This window comes from Cervus canadensis, chromosome 3 (assembly GCF_019320065.1).
Source record: "Cervus canadensis isolate Bull #8, Minnesota chromosome 3, ASM1932006v1, whole genome shotgun sequence".
Lineage (NCBI taxonomy): Eukaryota > Metazoa > Chordata > Mammalia > Artiodactyla > Cervidae > Cervus > Cervus canadensis.
The window spans coordinates 92,643,271-92,670,791 of NC_057388.1; the positions used below are offsets into that span (position 1 = coordinate 92,643,271).

At 40.8% G+C, this 27,521-nt stretch overlaps 1 protein-coding gene across 2 annotated transcripts in view; it reads left to right on the plus strand.

The window, feature by feature from the left end:
* Positions 1 to 27,521, plus strand: part of EXOC4 (exocyst complex component 4) — an 811,011-nt gene that overhangs the window by 781,093 nt on the left and 2,397 nt on the right. The window lies entirely within an intron of this gene.

Genomic DNA, 27,521 nt, shown 5'->3' on the forward strand with positions numbered 1-27,521 from the left:
CTCAGAAAGTGGGGACAGGCAGGAGACTAGTAGAGGTACAAATAATGGTTTAGGTAGTTTATATTTAAATTACTCAAAATAGCATTTTCACACTAAAATATAATATAGAAAGAGGAGAGAAGGATTATAGGTGAGCTATATCTTTATCTTTCACATCAAGAGACTTATTAGGATACTTTTGACTGCATATAGCAGAAAACCTTGACTGAAGTCACTTAAAATGTTTATTTTAAGAAACGTTTGATCTCCCATCACAAGAAGTACCACGACAGGGTGGCTTGAGGGTCGGCTAATTCAGCGGCCCATTGATGTTGTAGCGAACCTGGGTTCTTGCCATCTCTCTGCTCTTCCTTCCTCAGGGTGTGTTGGCTTCATGGTCCACAGCCCCTTAAGTGGCCCTAGGCTGGTTCCTGCATTTCTAAGCACCATAGAAGTGACCAGTGGCAAAAGAGTGTTTTCCTTCCTCTGCTTTAGATGTGTCAAGAAGGAAGCAGTTCCCGCAGTCCCTCAGCAGACTTCCTCTCATGTCTTATTGGCCCCAGCTGTATCATACACCCTCCCCTAAACCAGTCAGTGGCAATAAAAAATGGAAAGCTGCCTTCCTGCAGCCAGTCCTCAGGCAACTTGACTTGGCAGAGTGTCCCTGGAAATGGCAATTTGTATCTCAACATGAACCTAAGACTTGAACACAGCAACTGTCAATCTCATCTTTCTCTTGCTAAGTGTTCATTCCTACCAATGGACCTATTAAAGAAAAGTGGTCTTTGGCATCCCTGTACTCGATTTAATTACAGACATTATTCAGAAAAAAAGACCAGAGTGATGATCTAGTTTCCTTCTTTGGTAATCTTTCTTTAAAATATAGAAATATAGATTCTTTCTTTCTGGTTGATGCATCAAATCTGAATCCTCAGAACTGCTGAGTGTTTTTTTCTTTATTAAACAGCTTTATATAATTCATAGATCCTGTAAGATCCTTCCTCTATTTAGATAGTCCTTAGCTTCTCCATATTGTGTAGATTGTATAAAGAGAAGGCTCCTATGTCTCCTCTCAAAACCTCCGTGTTTTGTACCTTGATAAAGTGGAACCAAAGTGCAAACCGGGGCTTGAATCCCAATTCTACACCACTCACTAGGACCTGTATAACCTCCAGTCATTTCTTGATCTTTGGATACCTTAGTTGTCCTATCTCTAAATAGAAATGATCTGCTTACATTTTAGGATGATTGAACTGCCAATAGAAGTACCTAATATAAACATAAAGAGGACGCGGGCAATTGTTAATTCTATTTCTTCTTAGTGTAACACGCAAAAGGACACCCAGTGCCTGGTTTCCCTGTTTTTATGTTTGATAGTTGGTTGACATTATTGAAAAGTGAGTCAAATTAGGGGGCATGGCAGCGGAATTTAATTCTCATTTGAAACGTGAATATAGTAACAAGGGGAGAGATGAAAGGCAGCAACGATAAAGACCAAAGGAAGGAGATATCAGTGGTTCCGACTAAGTTTTCTCAATCAAAGACCACAAGCTGCTCCCACATTGCCCTGAGCTGGATCCTAGGGAGCGCCATTGAAAGGGATTTCAGTAGAATGGTTCCTCACAGAAGGAGACCAGGGCAACTTGATTTCTTCATGGAAACACTTTGAATTATAAAAAGAAATCGGGTTCAGATAATCAAAAAGCACGAGATGATGGATAAAATATGTTATAGGATTATAAATTCAATAATAATTGAATGTCTGGAGTGTTTTTCCCTGGCGGAGAAGCTCAAAGAAGTTCAAACATCATCTCAATGAATTACAGCATGTGTCAGTTATCAGTTGATGGCGAAGAGGGCCTGGAGTTAGACTTTTTGCTCTTCACATCCTAGACCAGGGCACCGAGGCAGAACAATGATCATAGCTGTAGTTTTAGCATCCTGGCTTTAGACACTTTGCCGTGAATATTTTAGGCACAATGAAGAAGTAGGTTATCCCCATTCCTCCTCAAGGGCTTTGTTGGTGCTGAATGGAGATATTATCTTTCTTGTCTCATCTCTGGATGCCCTTAAAGCAGTTGCTCTGGTTGAACAAAATGCCACAACAAAATAAAAGATCTCCCATGACTTTCTACAAGTTGTTAGTCTGCATCTGTAGCCCAGGAATTCTTGAAAAAGCACATATTTTTGTTTCCAGTATTCCAATTATAAAAGAGTAATCCGCAGCATCTCACGACCAACCAGCTGATTCTGAACCTAGGGAGTTCTTTTCAAAACGCCTAGCACCGTGAATGGCAAGGAACTGAAATAGGTTAACTTGTCTTTCCACTGCCTGCTTTTAAAAGGTCAAGATGAAAACAAAATCCAGTAATCCGGTATCGGCCTCCTTCACCCACAGTGGAACAGACATCGCATTCTCTGAGGCCTGTCTGAGAAGCATGAGGCTAAGGGGTTGCAGTACTGATTATGTAAGAATTAGCATATCTGGCAGATGGGGACTGTCTGAACTCACTCAACTGTGAGGCATCTGGACCAGGTGAACTGGCATTGCTCAACTTTCACGCGTCTGATTTAGGATTTTAACGTGCTGCCCGAGATGTAGCAGCCTGAGATTTTTCCCATGGAGATCCGGTGAACACATTAGAAGATTTCCACCTTTATTAATTCTAGCACTGCGTCATCAAAGTATTTTCCCCAAGGGCTCTGTTGATACTGTAGGCATTTGTATTTGCATTTCTGCTCTTTGGGAACTGCTGCCTGTGGTCAGCTCTTCAGATGTGGTTGGCCTCTCTAATTTGTCTTCCATATCTTTTCGGTTGTCTTAGAGTGCTGAGCTAAATTGTGTGGGTAAATTAATCCTTTTTTTGAGAAACCAGTTGCAAAACATTCTGATTCTGCATCTCTCCCTGTCTCTACCTTTTCATCTCTGTTTTACTTATTTCACTGTTCCTTGCCTTATGTTCCTGTGCTGTCCTCCAGGGCCTCCAGACCCTCATCTTCCCCGGTAGTATAAGGTGAGGCCCTTACCAAGCAGAGTAGGCATAGTACGGGATGCTGCCAACCTGTGTATGTCACCAGCAGTGATAACAAGGAGCTTTTGTAAGACCCCTAGGCAAGATGTTTGAACCAGGGTCTTTCTAGAGCTTGACTGGCTCTAGCTCAGGATCCTGACAGTCAAGATAAGTGAACATTTGCATACCCCGGATCCTCAAAGCACTCCAAGTGCACATGGAAAGATAATCCGTGTGTGTGTGTGTGTGTGTGTGCTCAGTCGTGTCCGACTCTTTGTGGCCCCGTGGACTATAGCCCACCAAGTTCATCTGCCCATGGAATTTTCCAGTCTAGAATACTAGAGTTGACTGCCATTTCCTCCTCCAGGGGATCTTCTTGACCCAGGGATCGAACCCACGTCTCTTGCATCTTCTGCATTGGCAGTCACATTCCTTACCACTAGTGCCACCTGGGAATCCCACCCATCTATGTGTTCCTAATCCCATACAATAAATCCCATAGCTCAAGTTGCCACTTCTGGTGATACTGAGATTTCTTCCTTCATTTTCTTTGCTGCAATGTGAAAAGATCCACCTTCCTTTCCGTTGTCCCACTCTCTTGCTTCTATATGGTCTAAATAGAGATCCTGATTAATCCGAAATGGAAGTGGGTAAAAGATTGCAACATGCAGATGCATTAGTAGATACATAAATAGATACATGCATATGAGTATGGAGTATGTTTGTGTAGAAAAGATGTGTCTTTCAATATAGATATTTGTGGGGCTCACAATATCCGCCTGCCAACGCAGGAGACACAGGTTTGATTCCTGTTCCAGGAAGATCCCCTGTAGAAGGAAATGGCAACCCACTCTAGTATTGCCTGGGAAATCCTATGGACAGAGGAGCCTGGTAGGCTACGGTTCATTAGGTTGCAAAGGTTTGGACATGACTTAGCAAATGAACAACAACAACAATTTGTGTGTAAGTGTTTGTGTGTGTCTGGGAGTATGGTATTCAGAATGTAAACCATATAATCCTAACTTGAAGTGCATGATGGAGCTTCAGGAGCTCCATAAACACCCTCAAATTATGTGCAAAATCTAGTTTATGGGATGTTAATTTTCTCTGGCAAGATAATCCCTAATTTCACCAAGTTTTCAAAAGATACTGTGAAATTCTAAATCCTTTCTCTTCAGCCCTCTATGATCCTTGGAACATTCTGAACAGAAAATTAGGGATCAGAACAGAATATCATGCCAGTGATGAAATTATATAATCTTGCCAGGCCTGACAATGTTGTTGCCCTCTTCACTGCCCACCGTCATGGTCCTCCATTTAGAACTGACTACCCCTCCCCAGATACTCATATTGCTTTGCTTAACTGTTTCAATAGAATGGATGATCATGGGCATAGAGTCTCAGAATACACAGGCTTTCACTTCATTGAAGCATTTACATTTGGAAAGAGCTCATCTTCTTTCATAAAGCAAGTTCCCACACCTAAATCTGACAGCATTCTCCACTCAGGAGAGAATTTGGATAGTCACTGACTCCTAATTCTCTTTCATTACACTTTTCTAGTTCTCGCAGTTCTTCCTTCAAGTTTTCAGATATTAATCATTGGTTCATTCACTTTAGTTTTGGTTCTCTGTAAGAGCAGGCTCAAGATGTGCCAAATTTGAACCTTAATTCTGTTCCCCACCCCTTAACCTTAGAATTTACATCACAGAAAGTTCTAACACCTCTCCACAGCTCTTCCATCTATCATATCAACCTCTTACGTCCTTGTTGACTCTCCCTCTAAATGGCACTCAGTTTGATTTCTGTTTTGCTATCCCTACCATCACTACCTTCTCACATCTGGACTAAAGCGACGGTCCTGAAGCTGATGTTTCTCCTTTAGTCTCTTCCCTTTGGTCAGCCTTTGTGATACTGCTTCCCTTAATTTTATGCTCAATACTTAGAATGACTTTTTGCAAACACTCTATCCAGCCAAACTCGTTAGGCCTGAATAAAAATTCTGCTAATCACTGTCCTTTCTTAACTAGCCAGCTTCTCCCATTATTTGTTCCAGAATCTTCCATTCCCAGTGATCTCACAGTCCTCCTTACACGTGATGTATAGTCCAGTCTCCACTTTGTTCTGGCTGTTGTTCATTTTCTTCTTCTTTTTGTTTTTTTTGACTGCACTTGGTCTTTGTTGCAGCCCTCGGGCTTTCTCTAATTGTAGCGCACAGTTTTAGTTGCCTCCAGGCATGTGGGATCCTAGTTCCCCAACCAGGGATTGAAGTCATGTCCCCTGCATTGAAAGGCAGCTTCTTAACCACTGAACCACCAGGGAAGTCCCTCTTGTTACTTATTCTTAAACTTCCTCCTCTTCAAAATGCATCACACTCCCACCCCTTTTCTGAAATGACTGACTACTCCAGTTGGCACTTGTTTTTCCATTGTCTACAGATATTGGCATCTTATTTGTATCTCCCATAATGCAAGTACATGACATATAATCGATACTTAGTAAATATTTGATTATTTCAAAGATAGCTTTCTAACCAATGGAATCTTAAGAATAATCAAGGTATGTTTGGGGGGAAAGCAGATAATGGCTGGACCAGAGTAGTCACTGCACAAGGTTTTACAAATATACAGCAAATTCTGAGGTCACTGAGCCTCAATTACAATATTTGTCATGTCTTCAGTATTCCTGTATGTCTTCTGCATGGTTAATGCTGGTGACTCTAAGGTGTAGCCCGTCACCCATGGAAACCAGGAATGGTGCTGTCATCAATCACCTTATATGGTGTAGGCAACTGGGCCTTGTCTTTGACTAGGCAAGTGAATGTTTAACACAGCTTCCCAAGTATATTCCGTGACTGAACTGTGAAATGAAGTCAGCTGGTGTATACCATTACCCTCTGATAAACGTAAGAAGGCATTTCCCATCTCCCAACTGGTAGAAAACACCACTAAATTTGTATGCACCCTTCTTCCCTGTGATTATGGCACCAGATATTGTGTACAGTTCTATTCCAGTTGATCCCAAATAAGGAAGAATTTAACCATTGTAATTGCTGCTCCTAAAGGGTAGCATAAACTGCGTTAGTCAGCAAAATATATATATAACATCTTTGCCTTGCTATATATTAAATTGCTGACTCTCTCTTCTTTAGACCCAGTAGTCATTTCTTTGCCTCCTTAATTTATGCATGAAGCCAAAAGAAGAATCACTTAGTATTCTTAATAAAATGACATAAGGTTTAGATAATTTTTTACTATATGCAGTAAAAATGCAAATGTGTGTGGCTTATTTGCAAATGCAGACATTAATAACTGATATTTAAACAGGCTGGATTAGCAATTTTACTGATATAGTCAAGAGATTTTTCCAATAATTTGCACACTCGAAATCAATTTGAATACAACAAGTAAATTGAATTTAATTTTTTGATATAAAATTGTAGTTATCAGCTTGAACCATTAAATTTACTATTTAATATATGCTTTCCAGCTCACTTGGTTAGAATTTCATTGCGCCTTATCTATATAAATTTAATTAGGCTTGATATCATCAGTATATTATAGAACTAATTAAAGATTTAGATAAGTGCTGAGGGGTCTTATTGAAAACTCCATAAAGTTCCATTTGGAAAATGAGATATTCTTCCTTCAGTTCATTGTGAGAGAATGAAACAGCAAGAAGTGTTTCTTGCAGTGTTTCTGAAAAATTATTTAACTGGATTTAATGGACTTATTCCATTCTTTGAAGAGCTTTTTAATTACTCTGTATCTTTGTGCAGTTCAACAACAGTTATAATCTGTATTTAAAGGCTTTAAAATGTTCTCCTCCCACTGAACTAAATGTCCTGTATTCTGGTGTGCGTGTGTGTAGAGGTAGGTGGTACAGGATTTTTACATCCTGATTGAGATCATACAGTATGTAATGGTTTTTATGGGGAAATCTCCCAGTCCTCACAAGCAGGATAAACACAGAAAGATCAGAGCATGCCGGCCATGAACACAGTAGGAAAAGGGAGAAGATAAGAAACCCTGACCCAAGAGAGAGCACCTGGGCAAGCCTGAGGTTCTGAGTGTGGCTTCTTTGAGTCAGTCGTTTTGTAGAAATCACTTTGAATTCCCTTGTATCTGTGACTCCGCTATAGAATATAAAGCGGATTATTTAAAAGACTGATTTCAACTAAGTGCTTTGTGTCTTCATTACAAAGCACAATAAAGCCTTTTATTACAATGAAGCCACTCTTACTTTCCATTGATTATGCCCTGAAATAAAGCTGCATCTACTGTACTTCAGGGTGCTTAGTGCTCTTGTCAAAAAGCACATTTTTTTTTTTTTCAGTGCAGATTGAGTGACACAATGCATGGTTAAAAAAAGAAAAAAGAAAGAAAGTGAAAGGACAAATAACAAATGTAGGCCATCTATGATATGACCGGGTACATTGTTGTTCAGTACATAGGCACCCAGAAAGCCAGCCAGCCAGAAAAACTGTTGAGAGTCTATGTGGTGTAATTGAAAAGTTCCAGGCCTTGGGCTTAGGAGAAACAGATTGAAAGCTCTGCTGTTGATTAGCTGTGTGACCTAAGCCTAATCTCTCTAAGTTTCTTTTCCTGGAAAATGGAAATAATATCAATAATGACGCCCCTCCTGCCTACGTCAGTCTGCCTCATGGGTGGGCATGGTTTTTAAGTGTCATTCATTCTAGTTTTAATCCCATTTACTTTTCCAGATGCAGAAACTGAGGTACAGTGGGATGGAGTGGTACGATCATTGTCGCTGATTGAACTAGAGGCAGGGCCAGAACTGGAGTAGGTGCTTCTGAGCTCAGTCTGCACCATCGCGCGGAGTGTAAAAGAACACGTGGGCATCTTCTTAGTGACATCCTAGCAGCACTTGGTAGCACTGGGATTTTTTTTTCCCCAAGCAACTATTTCTGAAACACGTCACTTCAGTTTTCCTGCCCAAATGGTTTGTAAACATTTGCACCCCATAGTCTGAGAAAACATTTGCAGGAACATTTGGGTCACAAACCAATGTTTGTTTCACCACCACGCTTGAAATGTTTCTCTTACAAAACATTAGAAATGTTTGCCAGTAAAGCAGATTCTCAACAGAAGTATAAGACTGGAGTGGGAGGGACACCCCCAGCTACCTGCTTGGGGACTTCAGGCAGCTCCAGGCACAGCAGTTCCTTCCTTGCCTAGAAGGAAGGTGCAGCATCTCCCAGGATGACCTTAGACTGTGACATTCTTTGAACTATAATAGGTACGTGAACTAAGGTACATGAAGAAGCTACAGATTTGTTGTTGTTGTTCAGTCACTAAGTCGTGTCTGACTCTTTGCCATCCTGTGGACTGCAGTGCACCAGGCTTCCCTGTCCTTCACAATCTCCCAGAGCTTGCTCAAACTCGTGTCCGTTGAGTCAATGATGCCATCCAACCATCTCGTCCTTTTCCCCCCCTTCTCCTACCCTCAATCTTTCCCAGCATCAGGGTCTCTTCCAATGAGTTGGCTTATCGTATCAGGTGGCCACAATATCGGAACTTCAGCTTCAGCGTCAGTCCCTCCAATGAATATTCAGGACTGATTTCCTTTAGGACTGATTGATTTGATCTCCTTGCTGTCCAAGGGACTCTCAAGAGACTTCTCTAGCACCACAGTTCAAAAGCATCAATTCTTTGGTGTTCAGCCTTATTTATGGTCCAACTCTCACATCCGTACATGACTACTGGAAAAACTGTATCTTTGACTAGATGGACCTTTGTTGGCAAAGTGATGATGTCTCTGCTTTTTAATATGCTAAGTTTGTCATAGCTTTTCTTCCAAGGAGCAAGCGTCTCTTAATTTCATGGCTGCAGTCACCATCCGCAGTGATTTTGGAGCCCAAGGAAATAAAGTCTGTCACTGTTTCCATTTTAGGGGGACTTGATTTAATTCCCCTCTACCATTTTCTTCCCATTTCCTGGTCCCAGGTCTCAAGAGCAGCATTTCTCTGGGGCCACAGGAGACCTGTCATAAGCCCTGTCCTGCTTGCCAACAGAGCTCCACTAGACTATATATGAAGCACTATGGAAATTCATTAGACTTTTGAAAGCCCTGGAAATTATGAGACGCTAATTCTGAAGGTAGCAGGTATGAGGAAATGGTGTAAGCTCTCTCACTCTTTCCTACTACCTTCTTCTGCAGGATTTGTGGAAAATTGGGTTCAGGAGCCCAGGTTATTTTTGCTGTTTTTTAAAATAACTTTTCTCACCAAGGATCAGCATATTTTTCTGTAAAATCTTTACCCATCCCACACTACACCTTCCTCTAGTTACAGTCTCAGTTCAACCGTAAAGAATCACTAGCTGCCAGGAATAAAGATCTGAAGGTCAGCTGTGTGAAAGACCAGATGATTATGAGAAGTCTCAACTTTCATTTTAATTTAGCATAAGGTAATGGTGTTGGAGAAGACTTTTGAGAGTCCCTTGGACTGCAAGGAGATCCAACCAGTCCATCCTAAAAGAGATCAGTCCTGGGTGTTCATTGGAAGGACTGATGTTGAAGCTGAAACTCCGATACTTTGGCCACCTGATGCAAAGAGTTGACTCATTGGAAAAGACCCTGATGTTGGGAAGGATTGGGGGCAGGAGGAGAAGGGGACGACAGAGGATGAGATGGCTGGATGGGATCACCGACTCGATGGACACGGGTTTGGGTAAACTCCGGGAGTTGGTGATGGACAGGGAAGCCTGGCGTGCTGCGATTCATGGGGTCGCAGAGTCAGACATGACCGAGTGACTGAACTGAGTACAACAGTCACACTTTAAGCTGTAGACGAAAAGTGAATCTGTAGATCTGAAAACGAGACAGAAGTTTTTATTTAAGCCAAATTTAAGGATTGTAATTGGCAAAGAGCATCTCAGAAAGCTCTAAGAACTGTTCCATCCATTAGAAGTCAAGGTACAGTCACGTAAGTTTTCTTGAAACAGAGGGCTGTGCATCAAGTAATGTACTACTGAGGTTTACATAACCCAAATTTAACTGTCGTCATAGTGGGTCGTGTGACCCTGTACAAGCTCAAGAAGGAATGTTATCTTTTAATGGATTGTCTTGTTGATGCTAAAAGAATGTTGCTCTTTGTGGTTGAGCAGGTCTTCCTGCCTGATGGCCGTGATCTGGTCGATGCATAATACAGATATATAATGCGCAGTGGGTGAGAGAAAGGAAACCAAAAGGTAGAGAATTTCTGTGTTTAAAATTTTTCCTGTCTTTCCATAAAAATATGAATTTTATTTCATAGAGCAGTCAGCTTCTGTGACTACACCTCAGATTCTCATTTTCCCCCATCTGATACCCAGTTTGAAATAATCTTCATATAGTCTTGCCACATATGTATATTTGCATTAGCCCTTTACAGTGCTGTCACATATATGATCATAATAAGTCTCTTGATTATGAATAAACACTTTTGTCTCCCCAGGCTTGATTCGGGGTGGGAATTGTTTTCTCATGGCCCAAATCAGAGCTTTTCTGGAATGATCTGGAGGAGGTAGGCTAGGGATCTGGCTATCGTTAACCAGGCTGCCAATCTCAGGTACTTAGCCTTTGTGATGCTGAATTGTGAGGATGACATCAGGTGAACCTTAAAGCATTTAGTGGTGCCAGTGGTCAAGAATCCACCTGCCAGTGTTAGAAACGTGAGAGATGCAGGTTCGATCCCTTGGTCAAGAAGATCCCCTGAAGTAGGAAATGGCAGCCCACACCAGTATTCTTGCCTGGAAAATCCCATGAATAGAGGAGCCTGGCAAGCTAACATCTATGGGGTCACAGAATCAGACATGACTAAGCATGCACACCAACTGTTCAATAGTAATAAATGGTCATTGTTTCTCTTAATAAAAAATCAGTATAAAAAAATCAGTATAATCATTAGTGGATCTTCTACTCAATTATATTTCTGTTACTCTGTAATCATATACCTGGAATTGTGCCCAGCCTTATCCTATTTTCCTAGTGGAGGTTATTCACCATGAGTTGTCATAAATTTTTCCTGAGAATAGACTATAAGGATGGAGGGAGTTCAAAGGCATTTGGTGCAAAGATGCTGGAAAGTCACAGAACCTACAAAACTGTAGAACCCTGAGAAATGGCTTTAGTTCATTCAGGGCACTCAGTGAAAATGTGAGCTGGTGAAAATGTTTCTGTATCTGTCAGCTTACAGAATCTTTCTGCAAATGTCACAGAAGAACATGGAACTGCAGCAAATGTCTTGATTAATGGATCAGTCTTCACAACAGTATTGGCTGTGGGTATGCGTCTTCTGTATAGTTAAGATGGAGTTCTAGTTCATAAAATTAGCATTTTTATAACAGCTTTATTGAGATATAATTTACATACCATAAACATTAACCCTCTTAAAGTGTGCAGTTCACTTTTCTTTGTGTAGCCGTAGAGTTGCATAGCCATCATCACTAGCTATTTTTGGAGCATTTTTTATTACCCCCCAAACAAACCCAGTAGCCACTAGCAGTCACTCCTCATCCTTCCACCCCACCCTGGCAACCACTCATCTACTTTGTCCCTGTGGATTTGCCTGTGCTGGTTATAGCATGTAAATAATAGCATGTGATCTTTTGTGATGAGCTCCTTTTAGTTAGTATGTTTTCAAGGTTCATGAAGTTCGCAGTTGTCTTAATGTTAGGATATGAGACTGAATTTAAAAATCCAGGTACCCACCCCAACACCTGGCCTGTTGCCTTCTCTCTCTTTCTTTTTTATTCAGAGTAGGAAGTGGGAAAAGGAAGGTAATGTGTTTTTATTGAAGTATAATATACATACCGTAAACTGTACAAATCTTAACTATACAGCTTGATTACTTTTTTAATATTTACTTCTATTTATTTGCTTGTTTGGCTGCACCAGGTCTTAGTTGTGGCACATGGAATCTTTTAGTTGGGGTGTGTGGGATCTAGTTCCCTGACCAGAGATGGAACCCAGACTCCCTGCATTGGGTGGGTGCTTGCAGTCTTAGCCACTGGACCACCAGGGAAGTCCTCACAGCTTGATTACTTTTTTCAAAGTGAATACACTCAGCTAAAGATAACCATCACCCAGATAAAAACAGAGAATATCAGAATCAGCCCAGAAACTTCCTTGTGTCCACTTCTTAGTCATTACCCCCAGCACAGATATTTCCTGCTTTTGTTTGGTTTGATTTTTCTGAATTTGATTCCCTGCACAAGTGGGTGTCCCAGCCTCCACGAACTCTGACCAGATGTTTCCCTAGCGCTCAGGGGTCTCAGTCACTGCGTTCATTACGGCTGGTTCCAAGGGAAGTAAAGCAACACCCAGTCTTCCCAGAGCCCCTCACTGCGCACTGTGTCCTCCTGACCCCAGGCAGCTTTCCTTCCAAACATTAGCACTCCCTCGGCGTGGGTCATTACAGCGGAGGGGAAAAAAGTATTCCCTTCCAGGCAGGTACAATTTGTGACCAACGTTGACCTCCAAAGGTTGGTCTTTTGAGGGGTGACTCCTACTTGCAATGAAGGCAGCCCCTGCTCTGCCTTCAAACTCACCTGCTGTGTCACCGTCTGGTTTTTACTCTGAGCAAAAAATGTATTCCTCTCATGAAATTCTGTGTGTTAGCCTCACTGCAGAAATAAGAAAAATAAGATCTATTATTCCAGAAATTAAGTTTTCATTTTAAATTCACTTTCTGCTCTTTGAAAACTTTAGTTTCTGTGTGGTCCGGAGCTATAGGTTAGCATTAGCATTTAAATAGAGGTATTAAGCGTACTCAAAGACCTTTCTCTCATAACGTTGCCCTTTCTGAGAGGTTTCTCAAATCTGATACTTTCTCTTCCTAAAAAAAGAATGCAAATGCTATATATATTTTCCCCATCAAAGGCCCTTTTCTCTTTAAACAGACTTAGGAGAAAGGCGTCATTGAGCAGTCTCACTCTTAGTCTTTTTATATGGAAAGAGTCAGTTTAAAAAAATTGCTATTCCATCCCTCAATGCCTGATATTCTCTGCTAACTCTAAAAATTAATTTTCCTGTGGTTAATTTTATCCTGTTATGTCTCATTTCCCTTAGACCTCCTCTGGGAACTCAAACCCCAGTTCTAAGAATCTGGTGCCAGCCTTTGCCATGTAACACGCCACTCCCAGTACCAGTGCTCGCAGAACCTCCCCATAACTGCGTAGAGGACCCAAAGGGCCAGGGTCTGAATCTAGCGTCAGTCACAAGAAGAACTTGACCTTCCTCTCAGAGCCTCTATTTACCTGCCAAACTAAGGTTATTAAGCCTATTGTATGTGGTTATCAAGATATTAAACAAGATAGTGACTTTCCTCCTAATTTATAACTTTATACATAATTGCGAGCATCTTAAATCTATCCTCCGTCACATTGAGCTCCCTCAATGGTGAGCTCCCTAGACCAGTGGTGTCAACTAAATATATATAAAAAGTAGAAAGTAGTGTCAACTAAATATATATATATATATGCCCAACCTAAAAGTTGAGAGTTATGTTTATTCTCTGGGAATTATTAGGACTTCAAGTCCAGATATCTCAAATTAAGGAATTTAGTGGTGCTGTTTTATGTATGGGAAGTGTAAGCATGTGGGCTCACTGAATTCATTCCTTTCATATGCATCTCAGCTGTGGGGCCAAATCCTGCTTCTTAATTATTCACATTCTTAATTCCTCATTCACACTGGGAGTAGCAGATGTGGGATGCCTGCCTTTTGTGCTTCCTCAAATCCCCCCCACCCGCCACCTCCATGGCTGTGACATCCTTGTTTACCAATATGGCAGGAAATGTTTCATTTCACAGTAGCTTCTGGTGAAAGGTATCTCTCCAGCTTTCTCCTGTTCTTACTGCCAGCCTTCCCTTTCCTCTCCACCTCATCTCAGTCCATAGTGGGTACTGTAACAGTTGATTCCAATGGTGACCTGAACAAAAGCTACTAGAAGTGAGGGCCTAAATTTTCCTGGCTTTTCTATCAAGGTGTTGGTGCCCTTCTCTCTCTCTTTTTTTTTTTTTTTTTCCTGCACCTACAGGACTCTTTATTCTTTTTTTTTTTTTTTCTTTTTTTTGTTTTTTTTTAAATTTTTTTATTAGTTGGAGGCTAATTACTTCACAACATTTCAGTGGGTCTTGTCATACATTGATATGAATCAGCCATAGATTTACACTTATTCCCCATCCCGATCCCCCCTCCCATCTCCCTCTCCACCCGATTCCTCTGGGTCTTCCCAGTGCACCAGGCCGGAGCACTTGTCTCATGCATCCCACCTGGGCTGGTGATCTGTTTCACCATAGATAGTATACATGCTGTTTTTTTGAAACAAATCCCACTCCTCACCTCCCCGACAGAGTTTGCGAAAAGTCTGTCTGTATTTCTGTGTCTCTTTTTCTGTGTTTTGCATATAGGGTTATCGTTACATCTTTCTAAATTCCATATATATGCGTTAGTATGCTGTATCGGTCTTTATCTTTCTGGCTTACTTCACTCTGTATAATGGGCTCCAGTTTCATCCATCTCATTAGGACTGATTCAAATGTATTCTTTTTAATGGCTGAGTAATATTCCATTGTGTATATGTACCATAGCTTTCTTATCCATTCGTCTGCTGATGGGCATCTAGGTTGCTTCCATGTCCTGGCTATTATAAACCGTGCTGCGATGAACATTGGGGGTGCATGTGTCTCTTTCGATCTGTTGTTCCCTCAGTGTGGTATGCCAGAAGTGGTATTTGCTGGGTCATATTGGCAAGTTTCTTTTACAGTTTTTTAAGAATCTCCACACTGTTTTTTCCATAGTGGCTGTACCTGATTACTTATTTGCTTCCCACCAAACAGTGTAAGAGGGTTCCCTTTTCTCCACCAGCCTCTCCAGCATTTATTGCTTGTAGACTTTTGGATAGCAGCCATCCTGACTGGTGTGTAATGGTACCTCATTGTGGTTTTGATTTGCATTTCTCTAATAATGAGTGATGTTGAGCACCTTTTCATGTGTTTGTTAGCCATCTGTATGTCTTCTTTGGAGAAATGTCTGTTTAGTTCTCTGGCCCATTTTGTTCCGTTACAAGCTTGGAAACAAGAGTTGTGAGGAAACCTAGAAGATGGATATGGCCTAATAGTGGAGATTGGAGCAAAACAAGAAGCTGGGTAGTCCCACAGCCTGAAGATTCTCTGGCTTCTCAGACCATCTGTCCTCCACTGCAGAACCACCTTGAGAGGTCTTTCTAAAACCCAATTGTCATCATGCCTGAAAATGCAGCTCTGATCTATTTCAAAGACAAGATCGTGAGGTGAGACCATCTCATGTACAGATAAGACTTTTGCAAGCAGAGAAGGAGCAAAGGGCAAGTGCCTGCAGTGGGCAGAAGGGATAGGAGCTGATAAAGGGTTGCTGGGAGAAGAGCTTGATGCTGTGGCTCAAAGATGGAAACTGCTGCGGGGAAGACCACTGTGTTTGTCCACTAGGATGTCATCAGTGACCTTTTAGTTTCAAACAAAATGGAGGCCTTTGAAGGATAGTGAATACAAATGATTTTTTTATTTTTTGAGAAATTTGACAATAACAGGGAGAAAAGAGACGCAATGAGACAGAGTGGACACAGGATTGCATGAAGGGCTCGGAGTTTGTTGTTTGGTTTGTTTTTTTCAGAATATGAGAAACAAGGATGCTTGAAGTGGACGTAAAAGAACCCATGAAAGCAATAGATAGTAGATAGTAGTAGATAATAGGTAGTAGTAGTAGTAGATAGTAGATAGAGTTAAAAACAAAACAGCAAAACAAAACCCTAGCAGGATCCTAAAAGCAATGGGAGGGATGGGGATTAAAGGCATAAAACCAATCTTAGAAAGAAAGGAGTGGGAAAGGCTAGAAAAGAAGCCCATCTTTTGAGCCCAAAGTTGAAAGGGGAAAGATTAGTAAGAAATCATTTCAGTGTGGAAGGTATGATGCCTGACACAGTTACGATAAAGTAAGATCCAAAGAGATAATATACATGTGGCCAGTACAGTAAAAGTTAGCTGTGTTTTTTTACTTTTGTGTGTGGATGTTTCGTTACCATTTTACATAGTGGGTGTCCTACCATGTCATTTGATTTAATCTTCAAATCGCCCAGGAGACGTTATATTATCCTACCTCATTGCATAAATGAAGAAACCGAAGTTCGAATAGGCTAAGAAATTGCTGAGGTCAAAGAGATTAAGTGAATATGAGATTGATGTCTAATTCTGCCAAAGAATGAAAGAAAAGTTGAGAGGATTGCACATCACTAACCAAAAACATACATCTTCCCTCTGTGCCCTCCCCTTTTTCATTTGCAACCATTTATCCCAGACATCCATGTCACTGTCCTAGAATTGCATTAGAATACAGTTTACCCTGTTACACAGAGCCACCTGTCTCTGCTTCCCCCACCTACCGGCTGGGGTCAAAGACTCATCGACTGTGCTTTTATCTTGTGTTCGGTCACTTAATGAGCTTTACCGACTGTTGGCTCTCTCATTCCTTTTCCTTTATTCACCACTCATTGGATGCCCTGTACTCAGCCCCATGGGCAACAACAAATGGTGCAGAATTCAACCCTGCTTTCATACAGCCTGCATTTGAGGATGGGAGACAGACATTTATGTAATCAATACTTACACAACTCTGTTCCAGCCACGGTTCTTCATCATTTGATCCTTGTAACAACCTCATTTACTTTTGCCTTTCTCAGATGAAGAAAATAAGGCCCAGAGAGTCATAAATTGCCCAAGAACACAAGGCAGAATTGAGATTTGAACCCAGGTTCCTGACTCCTGAGTCCATGATCTTAACCACTGTATCATGCTGTGTCTAATTGTGTGTATGCGCACACACATATTTTTAAAATATATAACACATATTAAAATATATCTTGGAAAAAATACACATTTTTGATGAGGGTGAAAGCTAGAAAGAAAACAAGCTCAGGAAAAGGATAAAGCTTAATGAGGATGGGCAGGTATCATTTAGGTTAAGGTGGTCAGGGGAAACCTCACCTATTGATAAGCTGACGTTTGAGCAAAAATTGGACTAAATTTCTTTGAATCTTCTATTTTCCTCTGGCCTTCTGCCCCTTTAATCCCATTTGATGCTCTTTTCTTATTTTATTTCAATTGGCTTATAGCATAAAGCAGTATAGAGCTATGAAGTTAAATGAAGACAGGGGTTATCATCACCTTCTTGTCCTGCAACTGATACTTTATTAATAGTAAGTTTAAAAAAAAAAAAAAAAAGCCCTGATTTAATGCCCTTAACGCAACACACCCTCATGGATATTTTTTTTTTTTTTTTTACTAGTGCTGTTCTAAGTTTCTCCCAACTATTGAATATGTTGTTGTGGTTTAGTAGCTAAGTTGTGTCCAACTCTTTGTGACCCCATGGACTTTAGCCCACCAGGCTCCTCTGTACATGGGATTCTCCAAGCAAGAATACTGTAGTGGCTTGCCATTTCCTCCTCCAGGGGATCTTCCTGATCCAGAGATCAAACCCAGCATCTCCTATGTCTCCTGCATTGGCAGCTGGGTTGTTTTTTTTTTTTACCACTATGCCACCTGGGGAGCCCCACTATAGGAGATCAGAATTTCTTCTAGACACATTCACCTGGGTTTTTCTAAAAAAAAAAAATATCTCATTCCATTATTTGCCACCCACGATTCTAAATTCTCTGGCTTCCTTTACATTATTTCTATTCCTTCGTTGCTCTTCCCAGCCTTTCCCCATTTGGTAGCATTTGACCTTTTCCACACTGTTTTTATATGTTCTTGCACATTAATTAAAATGTTAGGTGAGATCAGTTAGAAGGAAGTGTCCTTAGCATTCAGCAGATGCTTTCACTTCTGAATTTGATTTGCCTTCGTCATTACCCTTTGTTTATTTTTCAGTCTGTGTCCTATCGGGGTAGCCATTCAGAATAAATTCATTTTGCTAGTTGCATTTTTTGAGAGGCACTGTATAAAATGGCTCACTGACATCCAACTATGTATCAGCCACAGTGGTCTTTACATCCACCAAATTCATACTGCTATCCAAAGCTATCCATCACGTTTGTCAGAATATTTGGATCTTTAATTAAACCCTGCTGGGTATTGTACACATTTCATTAGCTCCTTCTGATTTCATCAATTGTTTTTCTAATTGACATCCATTCTGAGTCACGTGTCCTGGAATCTCAGGTGGCCCAGTTTGTAGTTTCGGCTTATGTAGTTGTTGTTGTTTTTTTCTCTGTCTTTCATAAATAATCTAAGGGTTTAGTAAACACACCCTTGAATTTTTGTCCTTGGGACCTGCTGATTTCCATATGCTCATACTTTACAAATAATCCCCTGATTTTTTGGTCTCTCTGCCCAGACTGTTTTCCTTTCTGGCCCTTCAGTCCTAAAAGATACAGTCTTTTGTCTTGGCAAAGTAGAGAAGTTTCCTAAACACTATTGAAAAGCATGGGAGGGTCCTTGACTAGGACTGAAAGGTAAGGAAGGAGTCAGTGTTTGAGTAACTCAGCCAACTGTTGGCTGAATAGCAATTTTTGTATCTTAAACCCCCAGCAGGAATAATGGCTTGCTTGAACTGTCCATTCAACCTTGTCCAGTTTTTGTCTTAACATACTGATGAGGAAGCTGGCTGGGGCAGAGTCTGTTGGATGCAACTAACTGGCACCTACCAGAGTCAATCCATCATCCTTTTCTCATTGGCTTAATATTCTAATGAACATGTTCTACCATCAAACCATGCAGTCTCTGCCTATCCTCACAGACCTTTCTCCCCAAGCACTGCAGGTAGAGAAGAATCTCCATGTTATAAATATAGGAACCCAACACCTGTTACCCCTTCACTTCTCCTTCTCATCACCTGAAGTAGAAACCTTGGTTTCTGTACCTTTTCTTGGGCCCTTCAACTCTTTTTCTCATGATCTGAAAGAGAGTAGTCGATTATTAAAACATTTCCCTGGTGTCTTAGTGATCTTTGACCTGGGCCTAGATTGGATTTTTTTTTAAGTGTAGATTAAAAAAAAAAAAAAAGCTTCTTGAAGCCAAGGACTCTACCTTTGTATATTATATTAGCATTTAAAATGTTATTAGAGCTTCCTAAGCATTAGTAATAATAATACTAGGTTTTCCTTTGAAGAAATCCTTTGCATTATTTATTGAAAAGTTGATCAGTCCATTTCATTACTTAAAACTGAAAAAGCCATAGGACTTTGGAATGATTTTTATTCAGCATATCTCAACAGCTGTCTCCTGGATTGCTAATCTGAGAAATAGAGACAATATCCAATACAAGGGCCTTGTGCTAATTGGTAAACAATTTATAGTGTTGAGGCCACCAAAGTGCATAATGCTATGTCCTCTTATCAACCCATGATATTAGATATTTTTTAATTGAAAAGACTCTCTAAAGTGATACTCAATAAATTATACTTTTTTAATGGAGAAGACTCTCTTAAGTGATAGTCAGCACAGCATAGCTCGCCTTAACCTGAACTCACCTTTTGATAATCAAAAGAGCATTTACAGGAGTATGAGACAAACACAATTATGAAAGTAAAATGAAGGACCTAAATAAAAAATCACAGAACAAGAGGGTAATTCTATTCACTCTTTCATATTTCATTATTTGATAACATCAGAAGATGAATCCATCAGAATTGCTTTGGCAAGTGCAAACAGAAATGTGCCTGATCAATATTTATTAAAACCTTCAAAATGGGAGAAGGAGTCGAGCAGACTTCTTAATGGACTGAATAATTATTCATGCCAGTGGGGTTTGACCAAAGGCAGTGCCCGACCAAAGAGACACAGTTTTAATTGTACTGAATTTAAAAATGCAGATCTTCCTCCAGCCCTGTTGCAGAAAACTTAATTTAAAAAATTATCTGATGCAGCAGAGGGTGACATGTGAATCCTTAAGTCGTTGAGGAAGAAATTTTAACCATAGATATTTATAATTTAGAATGTGTTCCAAAGGTGGGGAGCAAAACTTCCAACTAAAGGAACAAAAAGACATTTTCTTCCCGTTTCGACAACCATTAACTGAGCTTAGGAGAGGATCCTCATCTCAAAAGGGCTGGATCTCAGAGAAGTTCCTCAGAGTAGTTGTATTTTTTAAAGAGAAAACAAGGCGCTGGCCACTGCTATCAGAAATACCAGGGTCCGTTACTGAGAGGAATGCATGCAGATGACTTTAAGGTTTAAAGGACCAATGGATGACCATTGTTTAAGCATAAGTGCCGTTGATGGGATCTGTGGTGTATGTACCACATTATATAAAGAAAATGTAGGTGGATGACCCATCCAATTTCTGCAAGCCTTGTAGCGGTAGCCTCTAGGTAGCCTCTACCTCTTGAACAGTTTTCAGCTGCCATCAGCTGAAGGAATTTCTGCACTGTTTTTTTTTTTTTTCCTAAAGACCATTCTTCACTTCTCTTCTGGATTATCCTGGTCAGAACAAAAACTGCACAACTTGTTGTAAAGAGTGTTAATAACTATCCCGATGTAGAATACAAATGTAATTCTGCCACGAACTCTCAGAAAATTATTTAGCTTTTCTCTACCTTAGTTTTCTCATTCCTGAAATGGAAATAACTTCAGCTCTTTCAAATTAGAATTTTCAATCCTGTCTGTAATAAACTCTGAGCTGTTTGAAGGGGAAGACAAATGAGAGCAATTATATTTATATTTTTAATAAAGTAATTTCTTTTTCTGACACACAGAATTACCATCCATTTTATTATTGGTCTGGAAAGTATATCTGAGCTAAGTTTACACGTGTTCAGAATGTTTTCAGATCAATCAGTACTGCATCTTGCTTCCCAGAGCTTAGGGAAAATCAGCATCAGCTAATTCTAATGGAGGCCCAGTGTGATTTTTTTCAGTGTTTATTATTTATTTATCTGGCTGTGCCAGGTCTTGGTTGCTGCACATGAGATCTTTGATCTTCTTTGCAGCATGCAGGATCTTTTAGTGGAGGCACAAAAACTCTTAGTTGTCACATGTGGGAATCTATAATTAATTCCCTGACCAGGGATTGAACCCGGTACCCCTGCACTCCAACAGAGAAGTCCCGGAAGCCCATGATTTTAAAGGACCAAGCAGAGGATGCTGTCGTTGTTGCTCATTCGCTCAGTCATGTCTGACTCTGTGACCCCATGGACTGCAGCACACCAGGCCTCCCTGTCTTTCCCCATCTCCCAGAGCTTGCTCAAACTCATGTCCATTGAGTCAGGGATGCCATACAATGGTTCTGTCCTCTGTTGTCCCCTTCTCCTCCTGCCTTCAATCTTTCCCAGCATCAGGGTCTTTTCTAATGAGTCGGCTCTTTGTATCAGGTGGCCAAAGTATTGGAGTTTCAGCTTCAGCATCAGATCATCCAAAGAATATTCAGTGTTGATTTCCTTTAGGATTGACTGGTTGGATCTCCTTGCAATCCAAGGGCTCTCAAGAGTCTTCTCCAACACCACAGTTCAAAAGCATCAATTCTTTGGCTCTCAGTCATCTTTATGCTCCAACTCTCACATCCATACATAACTACTGGAAAAACCATTGCTCTGACTAGACAGGCCTTTGTCACCAAAGTAATGTCTCTGCTTTTTAATATGCTGTCTAGGTTGGTCATAGCTTTTCTTCCAAGGAGCAAGCATCTTTTAATTTCATGGCTGCAGTCACCATCTGAAGTGATTTTGGAGCCCAAGAAAATAAAGTCTGTAACTGTTTCCTTTGTTTCCCCATCTATTTGCCGTGGACTGATGGAACTGGATGCCATGATCTTAGTTTTTTGAATGTCGAGTTTTCAGCCAGCTTTTTCACTCTCCTCTTTCACCTTCATCAAGAGGCTCTTTAGTTCCTCTTTGCTTTCTGCCATAAGAGTGGTATCATCTGCATATCTGAGGTTATTGATATTTCTCCTGGGAATCTTGATTCCAATTTGTGTTTCATCCAGCCTGGCATTTCGCATGATGTACTCTGCATATCAGTTAAATAAGCAGGGTGACAATATACAGCCTTGACGTACTCCTTTCCCAGTCTTGAACCAGTCTGTTGTTCCATGTCCAGCTCTAACTGTTGCTCCTTGACCTGTGTTCAGGTTTCGCAGGAGGCAGGTCAGGTGGTCTGGTATCCCCATCTCTTGAAGAGTTTTCCACAGTTTGTTGTGATCTACATAGTCAAAGGCTTTAGTTGTAAAGGTTTTAAAATCCAAAATTACCAGTGCTTATATAGCATCTGCTGAAACCTCTTTGTTTTTTATGTCAGAGGCAGAGGTTCAAAAAACTGACAGCAGTTATACAAGTTCACATAACTAGTGAGGAAGGAATGAAATACTTAACCAGAGTCTAAGCTCAGTTGATCTCTTGAGTATCTACTTCTCCAGGCCTTTCTGCTATAGCTACCTCTCAATGATTTATGGGGTGATTATCTAGTTTATGGATTATTCCATTTCTTTCTTTTCTCTTCCCATTTCCCTGCTTATTACCTTATATACCATTGAGTGAGCAGAGAAAACAGGAGTTGAGTATTTTACCTGACAATTTAGTTACCTATCAACTACTTGTTTTTTATTAAATTGCTCATAATGCTGTAAGTATTGACTAAAAAGAATTTGGGAGCGACAGTCAATACTAAATCATATTCAGGTAAATTTTTCTTCCTTAGAAACTTACATTTAAGAAGCCAGCTCCAGAGCCTAATTCTTTTATTGATATTAATACTGTCATTATGGCAGAAAGGATTCAATGAGAAAGTCTTCACAATGAAAAGCCAGAAGTCTTTCCTGTGACTCTTGAATGCTGAATATACAACATGACTTCATTATTTGGTTTAGAGTGAATTCCCAAATCAAATCCAGTGTTATTCAAATATTACTGTGAAGTGTATAAATGAATTTTGAATTGTCACAGTATTAATTTTGTGTATTACAATGGAAGGCAGAGGGTTGAGTTAGTATGCGAATTTTATTTAATTCATATTTCCTAAATCATGACTAAAAATGATTAAGCTCTACAAGTATCCTGTGCAATTAGTACTTTTGCTTTTTATAGTTTCTGTATTAGGGGTGACTTTGGAGCAGGTATAGAGTTCAGGGTCCTTCATTTTGAGGCCCTGGACAAATCACCCACACTCTCTATAGCTCAGTTTGCTCATTTATAAAACGTGGATGATTGCAGGAGTTACTTCAAAGGGTTGAATGTGTTGCTGCTGCTGCTAAGTCACTTCAGTCATGTCCAACTCCATGTGACCCCATAGACGGCAGCCCACCAGGCTCCCCCGTCCCTGGGATTCTCCAGGCAAGAACACTGGAATGGGTTGCTATTTCCTTCTCCAATGCATGAAAGTGAAAAGTGAAAGTGAAGTCGCTCAGTCGTGTCTGACTCTTCACTTCCCCATGGACTGCAGCCCACCAGGCTCCTCCATCCATGGGATTTTCCAGGCAAGAGTACTGGAGTGGGGTGCCATTGCCTTCTCTGGTTGAATGTGTTAATGTAACTAAAATTTTTACATCACTATTAACTACTGCAGTGATCATGATGGATTATAAAACCCAGTCTGAGACATAGCTGTGTATCTGTGGAAAATATAGTCTCCATTTGGAGGTCCAGGAATCTGAACCCCAACAGTGGAGGGAGGCAGAGGGCAGAGCTTTCTCCAGAGACTATGGGGAGGCCCCCAGGTGGTGCCTTCCTTTCACCCCCACACCCAAACGTTATGGACCGCCCGCAAGAACAGGGATGAGGGGGCACTGGGTTGAAAATAACTGGTCTTATTAGGGCTTTCTTCCCTCCCTTGACAAAGAAGAGAATGGAAACTCTTTCCCAAAGCTCTCAGAGATACAGTGATAATTTTGAGTTTGGTGAAGTGGGAAGGAGAACCAGGGATGAGAGACTAGAACTCTCCTTGCTTCATGTCTGTGAAAACTTAGGAAGCTCTCTTAAAGAGAAGTAAGAAAAGCACTAATGCGCAAAAGATACAAAGATATCAACAGTTTGCTTATACATATACACATACCCATGTACTTTAAAAGGGCTTTCCCAGTGGAGGAGTGCATGGCATCCCACTTACCTTGAGAATCTCGTGGGCAGAGGAGCCTGGTGGGCTACAGTCCATAGGGTCACCTAGAGTCGGATACAACTGAAGCAACTTAGTATGCATGCATGCACATTAAAAAAATATATATACGTAGGTAAAAAAATTGTTAAACCTCATGTAAATTAAAAGAAAATGAGGAGCTGGGGGCTGTCATATGCTGTTGGTAGGAAGATTTTGATACAGCTTTTTTAGAAAGCAATTTGACAGCATTGCCAAAGTCCTAAAAAGTATATACTTATTTTTTGACTAACTCTGTTTTGGAAATCTGAACTCAGGAAAGAAAGTTTCTTAAAATGGAAACAACCCAAGTATCCAATAGTGTGTCAACCTAAACTTTTCAACTATAAGAAAGAAACAATAGACTTCTACATGTGGGGGCAAAAATCTGGAAGGAAATGCTAAATATGGTGTGTCTTTATGATGGAATGATATGAGTAATTTTTTTTCAGCTTAATCTTTCTGTATAATCTGTGTCCTATATGAAAGTGAAAGTGAAAGTCACTCAGTCGTGTCTGACTCTTTGCAACCCCATGGACTGTATGTATAGTCCTGGAATTCTCCAGGCCAGAATACTAGAGTGGGTAGCCTTTCCCTTCTCCAGGGAATCTTCCCAGCTCAGGGATCAAACCCAGGTCTCCCCCATTGCAGGTGGATTCTTTACTAGCTGAGCCACAGGGACAACTATGACACATGTATTAATATCCAGTCACAGAAAAACAAACTTTATTTTTACACTTGAAAAAGAAGATTTGCCCAACTTACCAAAATGTTCTTCATATGCTTACTGTTATGAATGTTTTCAGACAGAATTACTGGGGAGAAAAAGTTGCAGTGCCATACCATTAAAATAAAATAAGGGGAAAAGTAAGGAAGAAAGGTCTGTGGATAAAGGAGAGATAAGGAAGATATGAAAAAATAATCTGCTTGGATCCGAGCAAAATGCAAATGTTGTCATGTTATAGACTGTGAGACCCGTCTATATGATGTCGCTTTTCTATCTTTGCTCTCTCTCCCTCTTCACTCATTAAAGTTGGGAACTCTGCCCAAAGACACTCAGCAATGCGAGAGAAAAACCGCAGGGAGGAACCACCTCCACACAGAACGTTCCACCCCTAAGCAGTACATGGATCTCTGGTTACCAGAATGGGATATTTGGTCCATGTCTAGCAATTGGACTCTAAATATCATCAGCTGTGAAGAAACTTGCTCTACAAGTCATGAACCAGAAAAAGTCTAAATCAAATGTCTATTCCACTGGTCCCATCTAGGCAGTCAAGTAGAGTACCATCTTGTATAAAACGTGGGGCCCTGGAAGCCATGCTGCTATTTTAATTTGTGATGATAAAGATCTAGCTTTCATTTTCCTGGGGCCTCAATAAGCACTGATAAATTATTTATCCCACTCGGATTGCATGTTCATTTCAGGGTGTCAGTGTTTGGCATGGAGGCTCATCCTAATTGTATAGTTCAAGGCATTTTCCTGTTTTCTCCTTAGGGCACCTTGTAGCACCCTTTCTCCACCTCCAAGTAGAACTGTTGCTATGCTGATTTAGTATACCCTTTGCTCCTGGGTACTATTCTGAAAGATGAATGAATTTCATTCTGTCTTTAAATATTTATGTTTCTTTATGATCTAATATATCATCGTAGTTATGGGGAATTTCTTCCCCTTAACTATGGAAAATACACCATCAGTTACCTGTCAATTTTGTTTAATAACTCAGCTTTGCAGTTCTGAGGCACTGTTCATCCGAGGCTCCTGAGGACTCTTTTAGTCTCTCAGTCCACTTCGCAGTGTCATTCTGGGATTTATAAAGGTCTTCATCGCACAGAGGATATTGAAACATTAAGGGCTTAAGTAGCATGCTCTTTATCACTTATCACACTGGAGGCTCCAGGACTAGAAATCCAGGCATCTTTGTTTTGTTGTCTGCTCCCAGCATGAAACCGTGGTCTCTGTAAAAAACCAGCCAGTATCCCTGGAAACAATTCATTGGATTTTTCAAAAGAAATCCAATTTCACTTGGTCTGGTAGGTTCAGTGTTACTTCTTAAGATAAATGATGGAAATATCAACATCATAGTACAAAGAAACCCAATTCTTTTGGTTTGATCTCAGTGAAAAGCATCACAACCCACCTACTGCTTCTGTCTCTTTCCCTAATGCTTTGAGATCCTTGGCTCAAGGAGGTGGGAATGGGTCTGTAACTATTCCCTTACCAAACAGACACTGGCTCAGAGTCTTGCCTAGCTCTAAACTTTTGGGGATCACAATCTCTGGGGATGGAGGTCTTGGGGACCTGTGCTTTTCCTAAGTTCCCTAGTAACTCTACAGTTGGCGAAGCACCATTCTAGAACTTCAGCTCTCAAGTCCCTTCTAGCTTTTTTTTTTTTTTAAGATTTTTTGATGTGGACCATTTTTAAAGTCTTCATTGAATTTGCTACATTGCTTCTGTTTTATGTTTTGGTGTTTTGGACCCAAGGCATATGAAATCTTAGCTCCCTGACCAGGGATCAAACCCACACTGGAAGGCGAAGTCTTAACCCCTGGACTGCTAGGAAAGTCCCGTTTTCTAGCTTTGAAAGAACCCTGAGTTCCCAATCCTCTTTTATTCCATGTGACAAATTTAGCTTCAAACATGTGTCCTTAAACAATTGTTTCAGTGTTTTCTTCGGTAGTTCCCTAAATGGATAGCTGTCTCCCTCAACTGTGCCTCTAGGGCCCTTGAGCCAAATGGCTCTCAAGTCCCTTCCTTTTTGCTAGAATTATACCTGGTCCCTTCCCAGATCCTCCTGCTTGCATACTGCCATCACATTAATCTTCCAGAAGCTTCGAATGCTGCCTCTCTTCTCAGCAGAACCTGGGACCCCAAGTGCGGAGTGCTTTATTGACGTACCTCGGCCTCAAGTTCTCTATTGACTCAACTAACCCGATGCCAGACTCTGTGCCCTTGCCCTTTCGTGCCTTTTCCCACGGCTCTCCTCTATTCAGCTGCACTCCCAGGCCCGCCGGATTGCTCTTCCCTGTCTTTGCTCATCTCTTTTCTTTTCCTTTAGTCTAGAATCTCCTTCCTGGGAGCCACACCTGACAATGTCCTACCCCATAGGAAGTCTTGCTTGGTCCCTCACGTCCCAGCAGCATGGCCTGGCTCCTCCTTCCTCTGCCGTCAGTTCATAGCATTGAGACCTCACTCAGGGCACTTGGAGCGTCATGTCTGTGTCCTTGAAGAAGAGTACTGGACTTAGAGTCCAAAACCTGAGTTCATTCAAGCACAGTCACAGATGTCTCTGTGACATTGGGCAAGTCCTGTCGCTTCCCTGGGCTTCAATTTTCTTATCTGAGAAAAGGGAGTAATAGCTCCCTAGGTATTACTAGTGGTTACATGACCCAGTACATGGAAATTAACTTTGCCAGCAGTTTTCTCTGCTTTTCA